The sequence below is a fragment of the Oncorhynchus nerka genome, linkage group LG13 (assembly GCF_034236695.1).
Source record: "Oncorhynchus nerka isolate Pitt River linkage group LG13, Oner_Uvic_2.0, whole genome shotgun sequence".
NCBI lineage: Eukaryota > Metazoa > Chordata > Actinopteri > Salmoniformes > Salmonidae > Oncorhynchus > Oncorhynchus nerka.
The window spans coordinates 79,471,889-79,485,106 of record NC_088408.1 but is presented as its reverse complement, the minus strand read 5'-3'; the positions used below and the strand labels follow the sequence as shown (position 1 = coordinate 79,485,106).

General features: G+C 41.5%; 1 protein-coding gene across 17 annotated transcripts in view; it reads right to left on the bottom strand.

Annotated features, from left to right (window-relative positions):
- LOC115140228 (splicing regulator ARVCF-like) overlaps nucleotides 1-13,218 on the bottom strand; it is a 367,731-nt gene that overhangs the window by 249,212 nt on the left and 105,301 nt on the right. The window lies entirely within an intron of this gene.

The window sequence follows — 13,218 nt, the reverse complement described above, 5'->3', positions numbered from 1 at the left end:
ACACCGAGGACACTGGTCTGGTTTGGTGTGACTGTGGAGAGGCTGTGGATGGTCATGGAGTCCTCCTTTACTGGTATGGAAACAGTGGGTCATCCTGATCTTCAATCTATTTATAAAAGCCCCTCATGCATGCTTGAAACCTCTGCCTAGTCTTATCTCCAAAGCAGCACAGTCATTAGAGCTGGGCGACATGGACCGTTTATAGTCACAGCTCTAACAGTCATACCAATTAACATTCCTGTACACTTTCCAACCCTTCTGAGAATAGGACTCTCTCTTTCTCTCTCTCTCACGAGCACATACAGACACACATGTACTGAGACACAGTCACACACGCATGCACGTGCACACACACACACACACACACGAGGGCACACGCACACACATAGCAAATCAAGGGCGTTGTTATGAGATGAAAAGGGCAGAGTTCTCCTTAACACTAGAACCGCCTTTCTGCCTATAAGTACCGCTAGAGTACGTTGCTGGGCATACCTTAGGATCAACCCTCGATGTAGGCAAACATAAGAACCAACACTTGATAAATAGTGTGTCAAGGATTAATTGCATGAAGAAATATTAGTGGAAATATACAGTATTTAAAAAAATCTAAAAAATTATTTGTTCAGAGAGACTCAAGGATATGTTTTGTATAATGCTACAAAGTCGGCCTATAGCCTAAAAACATTACAGTGTAATCCATTGAATCAACTTTGTAGATTTGATTAGTAATAGAGTTATAGTAATTAATAAAGTCTGGTTACAGCTTCTTTTGACAAAGTGAAACAAAAAATATAATAATAATAATAATAATAATAATATAACCAGCCAGGTGCGCAGGTGAAATTATTTGCTATATTCCTAAACAAAAGCACCAGTGCATGAACGATTGTAATGTATGAATTGCATAAATAAATAGCCTATTTTAAGTTTATTTTGTTACCAGTTTTTGCTTAGTAGCCAGAACAATGCTGCCGTGAGAGTGGTCATGTGCTGAACGCATGGACAGCACGGATATTCTTGGAAAAAGGTTGAATTGGAAATAGAGCTGAACCTCTTGAAATATGAAAGCTATTGAAAAATGGTAAATGTAATAGAAACAGCAGAAGATGTTTTTCTGATACTACTGTATATAGAAATCACAATGTTTGTGAAGTCACATGCAGGTAAAATAATGTGATCATCCTTTCCCTGCATCAGTATGTTACAAGATGGACCATCTCTTCATGTACAATTTGACAAGTGATAGGCCTAATATTGTCACTCATCAGATTATTGTTTATAGGATAACACTCAGTGGCGGGTTTAGGGATAGGCGACATGGGCAGCCGCCGGGGAGCCCGCACCAAAAGAATTGGAATGGTGACATTTGCGAGATCGGTTTTCTATCGCTCATTTGCACATCATGTTGATGATATCATGTCACCTTGTGGGACTGTGGGTCAACTAAATCAAATCAAATTTTAATCGGCTAATGCGCCGAATACAACAGGCATACATACAACTTTACAGTGAAATGCTTACTTACGAGCCCCTAACCAACAATGTAGTTTAAAAAAAAATACAAATTAGAATAAGAAATAAAAGTAACAAGTAATTAAAGAGCAGGAGTAAAATAACAATAGCGATACTATAAACAAGGGGGTACCGATACAGAGTTGCTGTGCGGGACCACCGGTTAGTTGAGGTGATATGTACATGTAGGTAGAGCTATTAAAGTGACTATGCATAGATGATAACAACAGAGAGTAGCAGAGGTGGGCAATGCAAATAGTCTGGGTGGCCATTTGATTAGATGTTCAGGAGTATTATGGCTTGGGGTAGAAGATGTTTAGAAGCCTCTTGAACTAAGACTTGGCACTCCGGTACCGCTTGCCATGCGGTAGCAGAGAGAAAAGTCTATGACTAGGGTGACTGGAGTCTTTGACAATTTACAGAGCCTTCCTGACACCGCCTGGTATAGAGGTCCTGGATGGCAGGCAGTTTGGCTCCAGTGATGTACTGGGCCATACGCACTACCCTCATTAGTGCCGAGCAGTTGCCATTATTGATGAACCCAATGACTGATGTGGTGTACTCCTCAATACCGTCGGAAGAATCCTGGAAGATATTCCAGTCTGTGCTAGCAAAACAGTCCTGTTGCTTAGCATCTGCTTCATCTGACCACTTTTTTATTGATCGAGTCACTGGTACTTCCTGCTTTAATTTTAACTTGGAGGCAGGAATCAGGAGGATATAATTTTGGTCAGATTTGCCAAATGGAGGGCGAGGGATAGCTTTGTATATATCTCTGTGTGTGGAGTAAAGGTGGACCAGAGTTTTTCCCCCTCTGGTTGCACGTTTAACATGCTGATAGAAATGAGGTAAAACGGATTTAATTTTCCCTGCATTAAAGTCCCCGGCTACTAGCAGCGCCGACTCTGTGTGAACGTTTTCCGGTTTGCTTATGGCGGAATACAGCTCATTCAGTCTGGTCTTAGTGCCAGCATCAGTCTGTGGTGGTATGTAGACAGCTACGAAAAATACAGATGAAAACTCTCTTGGTGTGGTCTACAGCTTATTATGAGATACTCTACCTCAGGCGAGCAAAACCTCGAGACTTCCTTAGATATCGTGCACCAGCTGTTATTTGCAAAAACCGCCACCCCTCGTCTTACCAGACGCCGCTGTTCTGTCCTGTCGATATAGTCTCCCCACTGGAAGCCCAAGATAGGGGGAGTGGGGGAATCTATCAAATAGCCCACCTTTAACTTTGTACAGTACTAATGCAATTAGTAAAATCAGTCACAATACAAAATGCTACCAAATAAACCACAATTCATTCATAATACTGTGAATATATACAGTTGAAGTCGGAAGTTTACATACACTTAGGTTGGAGTCTTAAAAACTAATTTTACAACCACTCCACAAATTTCTTGATAACAAACTATAGTTTTGGCAAGTCGGTACATCTACTTTGTGCATGACACAAGTCAATTTTCCAACAATTGTTTACAGACAGATAATTTCACTTATAATTCACTGTATCACAATTCCATTGGGTCAGAAGTTCACATACACTAAGTTGACTGTGCCTTTAAACAACTTGGAAAATTTCAGAAAAGGATGTCATGGCTTTAGAAGCTTCTGATTGGTTAATTGACATAATTTGAGTCAATTGGAGGTGTAGATGTGGATGGTTGACAGTGTTGGGGGATGGGTAATGTATTGATACTCGAGTGCCAAATCAACACAAATTTGTTTCTATTTGTCTTTGTTACTTCTTTTTGATATTTATTTTGTATATATTTTTATATTGATATAGTTTTAAATGTTATGATTATTTATTTGTGTTGTTCCAAATGTCTGAATAAAAATGACAGTTAGTGCAGAATGGTTGGGGGGTGGAGGTTCGCCCAGGGAGCCATACAAGCTAGAACCACCACTGCTCACACGTATTATGTGTCAAATTAGTTTCGGTATAGATCAGGTGTAGTTTGGAGGCTGAGTTGCATCGTTTGTTTCCCGCTCATCAACTTGGATGCAGTCAAGGATATGGTTTGCGTTATTCTAAAGGCCTATTTCAACATGTAGCATGTTTTTGTTTCCCTGACAGTACATCTGATTAGTAATAGAGTTATAGTAATTAAAACAGTCCCATAGCAGCTTCTTTTTACAAAGTAAAACGTACAAGAGAATTGTATGAACCCACAAGGCCCGAGGTCAAATTATTTGCTGCTGGTAAATAGGCATAACACAAACTCAATATTACACTTTTGTCTTTCTAAATGAAATCAACTTCTTCACCCTGTTATCATTCAGTTAGGCTAATTTCAATTCGATTGTGAAGTAAGGTGCACAATTAGCGTCCATTTGTCTTTCATTCAGTGAGGAGAGAGCCTGGCTGGGTAACAACGTCCTACAGCACATTGTCTTGGCGGGTAAGTTAGCAATATGTGTGACTTTTTTTCTCCTTCTGTTTGTGACAAATGAGTAGTGTAAAATACAAACATTTAGGAAAAGTCAGGGAAGGAGCAGGACATATCTTTTTTGGGGGAGGCATATTTGTATTTATTTACAAAATCAAACGTCAGTGTTAAATACACATGAGAGAATGCACTGTTCTGCTTCAGTAACACAATGCTTTGGTTCTAAACAAGAGGAAAATACAACCATGAATAAAACTTTTGTGAAGCATTAAGCCTAAGTGACACTTAAACATTTCTACTGGCCTGACTTCAGTTGTTACCTCTTTTTATTTGGGGTGAGAAAGACACAAATAGAGTGGTAAATGTTGAAATAGCTCATGTCCCGGCAGCTGGGACATAGAGGGCTTGGCTGACAAAATACTTTCTCACTTTTTTTGCAAACTTTCCGTGCAACTTGGTTGGTATCTTGAGAAAATCAACTAGAATGAACATTCCAAATCAGAAAGGGAAGAGCAGAACACCCACAGCCAACAACGAACATATTATTCTCTGAATACACCACAAGCTCAATTAGTAGTAATTCAAAATTGCTTGTGTGAAAATATTCTTAATCAGTTTGATTGTAAATAAAAATCTTATTTTTCCCCATCCACACACAACCAATTAATTAGCATACCAATAGCAACATAAAACATGTAGGAGCGAAATCCTATCGGGACACAATTTGAGGAGGCGACTAGAATATTTGCAATGCTGTTTATGGAGAACAAAGCGTATTGTTTACTACATACACTAGATAATAAATCCTCCATTTTTCTCCTTTCACACTAATGAAGTTAAGTCTTTGTTCTGCAATTTCAAGATATGCATTATTAGTAGTGATTAGGTGTAAGGGGTCTGTAATGATTAGAATCATTAAAAAAAGTATTAAAAATAGAATTGGTTAAAATTCTATCCAATACATATCCATACAAATATATGTGTCTCACAGGACCTTATATAAGTCTAGGGAACAAATTAGACTTTTTAGAGAAGTCGTAAACAGATAGAGAAGTCGTAAACTGTCCATAGATAGACAGCAGGCTAGTGGAGATCTCTGTATTAAAAGACTCTTAGTAGTAAGTAAGACTAAAGATTACCCAAGACCAGCGGTCACCAACAGGTCGATTACGGACTGTTGGTGGTAGGTGCACTTGATTCAGCAGCCCTAGCACCGGGAAGGCAAAGTGTTCCCATTTTGAACCATTTCATGTGTCTGAAGGAAGAACTCCACCTACCCGGCAGGCCCAGAGAGCAAATCAAGTGCACCTATAGGCATACTGCTGGCCAATCAGATCGCTCAGATCACCGTGTCTGCACAGTTTCCTCAACCATAGACTGTAAAAAGAAGTCTCAAATGCACAGAAAAGTTGATACTGTGAGATTTCAAAAACATGACTAGTGAAAGACTTTCTAGGAGAGCTCTTTGGTCTTGGCCATGGTGGACAGTTTGGAATCTGATTGATTGCTTCTGTGGACAGGTGTATTTTATACAGGTAACAAACTGAGATTAGGAGCACTCCCTTTAAGATTGTGCTCCTAATGACCGCTGGCCTACTGTAGACTCTCCTCAATACAGAAACTTGAATATGAACATTCAAATGGAACTTCATGTTGTGCAAATACAACCGCCGCATCATCATAATAGAGAAAACATAGAGTAAGCCTCACAAGAGGCTGGTGAGGGGAGGATGGCTCAAAACAAAGTAACAAAGCCTACCATCAGTAACACACTACGCCGCCAGGGACTCAAATCCTGCAGTGCCAGACGTGTCCCCCTGCTTAAGCCAGTACATGTCCAGGCCCGTCTGAAGTTTGCTAGAGAGCATTTGGATGATCCAGAAGAAGATTGGGAGAATGTCATATGGTCAGATGAAACCAAAATATAACTTTTTGGTAAAAACTCAACTCGTCGTGTTTGGAGGACAAAGAATGCTGAGTTGCATCCAAAGAACACCATACCTACTGTGAAGCATGGGGGTGGAAACATCATGTTTTGGGGCTGTTTTTCTGCAAAGGGACCAGGATGACTGATCCGTGTAAAGGAAAGAATGAATGGGGCCATGTATCGTGAGATTTTGAGTGAAAACCTCCTTCCATCAGCAAGGGCATTGAAGATGAAACGTGGCTGGGTCTTTCAGCATGACAATGATCCCAAACACACCACCCTGGCAACGAAGGAGTAAGAAGTATTTCAAGGTCCTGGAGTGGCCTAGCCAGTCTCCAGATCTCAACCCCATAGAAAATCTTTGGAGGGAGTTGAAAGTCCATGTTGCCCAGCAACAGCCCCAAAACATCACTGCTCTAGAGGAGATCTGCATAGAGGAATGGGCCAAAATACCAGCAACAGTGTGTGAAATCCTTGTGAAGACTTACAGAAAACGTTTGACCTCTGTCATTGCCAACAAAAGGTATATAACAAAGTATTGAGATAAACTTTTGTTATTGACCAAATACTTGTTTTCCACCATAATTTGCAAATAAATTCATTAAAAGTCCTACAATGTGATTTTCTGGATTTTTTTTTACATTTTGTCTGTCATAGTTGAAGTGTACATATGATGAAAATTACAGGCCTCTCTCATCTTTTTAAGTGGGAGAACTTGCACAATTGGTGGCTGACTTTTTCGTCAGCCACCAAAAATATAAATGCAACAATTTCAAAGATTTTACTGAGTTACATTTCATATAGGAAAATATGTGAATTGAAATAAATAAATTAGGCCCTAATATTATGGATTTCACATAATGGGACTGGGAGGGCATAGGCCCACCTACTGGGGAGCCAGGCCAAGTCAATTAGAATGAGCTTTTCCTCACAAAAGGCCTTTATTAGAGAAAGAAATACTCCTCAGCCCCCACCCTACTAGAGAGCAGCACAAGGTGCACCTGTGTAATGATCATGCTGTTTAATCAGCTTCTTTATATGCCACACATGTTATGTGGATGGATTATCTTGGCATAGGAGAAATTTGTGCGATTTTGAGAGAAATACTTTTGTGTGTATGGAACTTTTCTGGGCTCTTTTATTTCAGCTTATGAAACATGGAACCAACACTTTACATGTTGCCTTTATATTTTTGTTTAGTATAATTATAATTTCTAGAAAAATCTTCAGTATGAGTATTAGATGATAGTGGCTGGGCGTGATGCTCTGTGCTGCGCTGGGCGTGTGGTCCCATCAGCGAGCGAGGCGTGATGCATGAAGAACAGTCATGCAGCCACACAGACCGCATAGCACAGGAGACCCCAAGATTAGTCACACTAAGGCCCCAAGCTGCTCACACACTCCCCTCACAGCACCACCACGAATCCCAAAACCTACTACTACAACCCAATCACCACCACAGCATCATTACAATACAAGATACATAATGGACTTAAAGGCTACCTACCAGCAGTCAAAAATACAGCCAAAGTCACCACCGCAAGGGCAGTGCAATACAATACAGACACTCTACACCACCACAAGGGACAGGACAATACAATACAGACACTCTACACCACCGCAAGGGCAGTGTAATACAATACAGACACTCTACAGCACCGCAAGGGCAGTGCAATACAATAGACACTCTACACCACCGCAAGGGCAGTGCAATACAATAGACACTCTACACCACCGCAAGGGCAGTGTAATACAATACAGACACTCTACACCACCGCAAGGGCAGTGCAATACAATAGACACTCTACACCACCACAAGGGCAGTGCAATACAATACAGACACTCTACACCACCGCAAGGGCAGTGCAATACAATAGACACTCTACACCACCACAAGGGCAGTGCAATACAATACAGACACTCTACACCACCACAAGGGCAGTGCAATACAATACAGACACTCTACACCACCACAAGGGCAGTGCAATACAATAGACACTCTACACCACCGCAAGGGCAGTGCAATACAATACAGACACTCTACACCACCACAAGGGACAGGACAATACAATACAGACACTCTACACCACCGCAAGGGCAGTGTAATACAATACAGACACTCTACACCACCGCAAGGGCAGTGCAATACAATAGACACTCTACACCACCGCAAGGGCAGTGCAATACAATAGACACTCTACACCACCGCAAGGGCAGTGTAATACAATACAGACACTCTACACCACCGCAAGGGCAGTGCAATACAATAGACACTCTACACCACCACAAGGGCAGTGCAATACAATACAGACACTCTACACCACCGCAAGGGCAGTGCAATACAATAGACACTCTACACCACCACAAGGGCAGTGCAATACAATACAGACACTCTACACCACCACAAGGGCAGTGCAATACAATACAGACACTCTACACCACCACAAGGGCAGTGCAATACAATAGACACTCTACACCACCGCAAGGGCAGTGCAATACAATACAGACACTCTACACCACCACAAGGGCAGTGCAATACAATAGACACTCTACACCACCGCAAGGGCAGTGCAATACAATACAGACACTCTACACCACCACAAGGGCAGTGCAATACAATACAGACACTCTACACCACCACAAGGGCAGTGCAATACAATAGACACTCTACACCACCGCAAGGGCAGTGCAATACAATAGACACTCTACACCACCGCAAGGGACAGGACAATACAATACAGACACTACACCACCACAAGGGCAGTGCAATACAATAGACACTCTACACCACCACAAGGGCAGTGCAATACAATACAGACACTCTACACCACCACAAGGGCAGTGCAATACAATAGACACTCTACACCACCGCAAGGGCAGTGCAATACAATACAGATACTCTACACCACCACAAGGGACAGGACAATACAATACAGACACTCTACACCACCGCAAGGGCAGTGCAATACAATAGACACTCTACACCACCGCAAGGGCAGTGCAATACAATAGACACTCTACACCACCGCAAGGGCAGTGCAATACAATACAGACACTCTACACCACCACAAGGGACAGGACAATACAATACAGACACTCTACACCACCGCAAGGGCAGTGCAATACAATAGACACTCTACACCACCACAAGGGACAGGACAATACAATACAGACACTACACCACCACAAAGGGCAGGACAATACAATACAGACACTCTACACCACCACAAGGGACAGGACAATACAATACAGACACTCTACACCACCACAAGGGACAGGACAATACAATACAGACACTCTACACCACCACAAGGGACAGGACAATACAATACAGACACTCTACACCACCACAAGGGACAGGACAATACAATACAGACACTCTACACCACCACAAGGGACAGGACAATACAATACAGACACTACACCACCACAAGGGACAGGACAATACAATACAGACACTCTACACCACCACAAGGGACAGGACAATACAATACAGACACTCTACACCACCACAAGGGGCAGGACAAAACAATACAGACACTCTACACCACCACAAGGGCAGTGCAATACAATACAGACACTCTACACCACCACAAGGGCAGTGAAATACAATACAGACACTCTACACCACCACAAGGGCAGTGCAATACAATACAGACACTCTACACCACCACAAGGGACAGGACAATACAATACAGACACTACACCACCACAAGGGCAGTGCAATACAATACAGACACTCTACACCACCACAAGGGCAGTGCAATACAATACAGACACTCTACACCACCACAAGGGCAGTGCAATACAATACAGACACTCTACACCACCACAAGGGGCAGGACAATCCAATAGACACTCTACACCACCACAAGGGGCAGGACAATACAATACAGACACTCTACACCACCACAAGGGGCAGGACAATACAGAATACTGTCCATAATGTAACAGCGCAATACAGCCACATAAACCACTAGAAGGACACAACCATTAAGACCAGGAAGATATAGCCTTTATATACACAGAATACACACGTAACTATAAGATAAACAGCATACAACTTTATCCAACAATGATCAATATATGGCCCCAAATACCTTAATCCACATGCGCTAGGTGGGGAAATGAGGCGGTAGACACTGAACTCTACAAACTCTCAATACCTCCTTTACAATGCAGTGCTCTGCTAGTGATACAGAGTGAAGGCATTTAAAGTGGCAAGTTTAGTGCACAGCAAATACACAACGCCCTTGACTTTGATGCAGCAGAGACCTAATGACTTCACAGTTTATGAGCTGGGAAAGGAGGGAGCTGAGGAACTAACCACAACACAGCTGCTACAGTAGCCTAGTAAAACTAAACTCCACCATGTACTTCACATCAACAGAGTTGAGCAGCGACTAGTGTGGGCTGACATTGTCCCGTGTAATTGCATGCTATTCTTTGGGTGCTGAAAATGATAAGAACGCCATTTGATGTTATTCCACAAGCTCGAGTCAGCCCACACTAGTCACCGCTCAATTCTGTTAATGTGAAGTACATTGTGGAGTTTAGTTTTACTTGGCTAATGCTGCTACTGCTACTGCTATAGGCCTAATGTGCTTTCCAAACCATTTATCTATAATGAATTAAACAGGACAAGGGAGACTGAACGGAGGGCATGCGTGGCTGAGAAGTCAACTCACATTTAAATCAGTTGGCTCCATGCCATAATACCTGCTCTAGTCTGGCTCTATATTCAGTCTACTTTGTGTCTTCACTAAGGAACAGGCAATCTTCCACACTGGCTGCATATGTCTCTTATCTCTTTTCACTCTCTAAGAGCATCTCTCTGTGTAGGTTGTTGTGGGAAATTACATGTTACAGGTGTCTGGCTCAACTAAGTGGAACTGAAAGCATCCGGATTCACACACAAACACTTTGGTAACTACGTTGATAGACCTAGTCATCAACCACAATAAAGGCACAGGTCTCCAAACAGGGTGCCAAGTGAAGATGGAAAAATAAGTTAATCTCACTCGCTGTCCATGATGATATACTTATTTATTAATAGTTTAGAAATAGTTTAATATTAATGCTTACTCATTAAAAAGGTGTTACCGATATTTGCAATCTTTTGATAGTTGAATGACTGGCTTCCAATAGGGTGCCAAGGGGAGTCATAAAGAAGTTCCTCTCACTCGCTGTCCATTAACTTATTCAAGTGTTATTCCGAGGTCCAATAAGATGGTCTCCAAGTCACAAATGATGAACAGCAACCTCCATGTATTTGGGATTGCGTGTAAATCAAAAGGAGTTATAAACCATACTAGAAGAGTTCCTTGAATCCTGGGGACTGCATGACAATAAATCATTCAGAGACTCCAAGAGGGGTAACAATAATTCTCTCATGAAATTGTCCCCATTAATCACCCCCCAATGTTTTATGGGAAACAGCCTGCAAACGATGACACCCAAATAAATGTGGGTGCCTTCATATCTACACGATTCATTTAGAATAAAATCTTCATTATTTTTGCAACAAGCAGTTGCGGTTCACTGGGCTGTGGGCCAGAGGTCTCTTCTTCTTTTAATGAAAACAAAATTGAACAGAATAGAGACTGTAGGTGGCAGAGAGGACCGGAGGCTATAGGCCTGTGACCTTGAGAGAGCGGAGCTTTCCATACCAATGCCTGGATGTCTGCCTGGCAGGTACTGCCTCATTATCAACTGTACTCTGAACATTTTAATGGCAGCTGCCAAAATTAGCAAAAGTTTATTTTAAAAGTTTATTTGACCGCTGAACAAAGTTGGATTGTTTTTTTCAATGTTGGTTGTGAGCATATACTGTAGTTGAGATATGCTAACCTCAAATGTATTCATAAAGGTTAGGCGGCAGGTAGCCTTGTGGTTAGAACATTGGGCCAGTAACCGAAGGGTGGCTTGATCGTAATCCCCGAGCGGTAAAGGTAAAAGTCTGTGATTCTGCCTCTGAACAAGGCAGTTAACCCACTGTTCCTTAACCGTCTCATTAAATAAAGGTTCAATAAAATAAAAATAGGCCTAGAAGTTAAAAGTCTAATGCACTGCAGACCGTCAAATCTAACCCCTTATCTACACCAGTTAAAACTCCCTTAATCATTAGCATAGGGCCAATTACAAACTCTCAAATCTAACCCCTTATCTACACCAGTTAAAACTCCCTTAATCATTAGCATAGGGCCAATTACAAACTCTCAAATCTAACCCCTTATCTACACCAGTTAAAACTCCCTTAATCATTAGCATAGGGCCAATTACAAACTCTCAAATCTAACCCCTTATCTACACCAGTTAAAACTCCCTTAATCATTAGCATAGGGCCAATTACAAACTCTCAAATCTAACCCCTTATCTACACCAGTTAAAACTCCCTTAATCATTAGCATAGGGCCAATTACAAACTCTCAAATCTTAAACTTATCTTCAGGTTGAGATTTAAAAGTATCTGTGAGCTGTGGCAGATTTATGTATTTTAAACAGCGAGCGTAGCACTGCTTAAAAGGGTCACCTGCATATATTGGATATTCATAAAGGGAAAGAAAATCTGCCTGTAAGATTACATGATGTACATCTGCCTGTAAGATTACATGATGTACATCTGCCTGTAAGATTACATGATGTACATCTGCCTGTAAGATTACATGATGTACATCTGCCTGTAAGATTACATGATGTACATCTGCCTGTAAGATTACATGATGTACATCTGCCTGTAAGATTACATGATGTACATCTGCCTGTAAGATTACATGATGTACATCTGCCTGTAAGATTACATGATGTACATCTGCCTGTAAGATTACATGATGTACATCTGCCTGTAAGATTACATGATGTATATCTGCCTGTAAAATTACATGATGTATATCTGCCTGTAAGATTACATGATGTATATCTGCCTGTAAGATTACATGATGTATATCTGCCTGTAAGATTACATGATGTACATCTGCCTGTAAGATTACATGATGTACATCTGCCTGTAAGATTACATGATGTATATCTGCCTGTAAGATTACATGATGTATATCTGCCTGGAGCCACATACAATATGAAGAAAGAACCCCTCTTAACAAGGTCTCTCACAATGACTAACAGCTGCTTCCATAAATAAAATGCAGCGCTAGGTAACAAGTGAATTGTGTATAGAAAGGTCACCCAGTGCTCCAGGTTGAGTTGCAGTGCAGACAGTGCAGTGTTTCTCCAGGAACCATTGACTTGACAAAGCGGCGATGCCTTGACCCTGCTTAAATGTCAATCTGTTGAAAAATACCTCACCACAAATGACTGTTCACACCTCCCAGCATCCTGGAAAAATAATCCATTGTGAGGGGTCAGTGGCAGCGCAGGCTTGGTAAT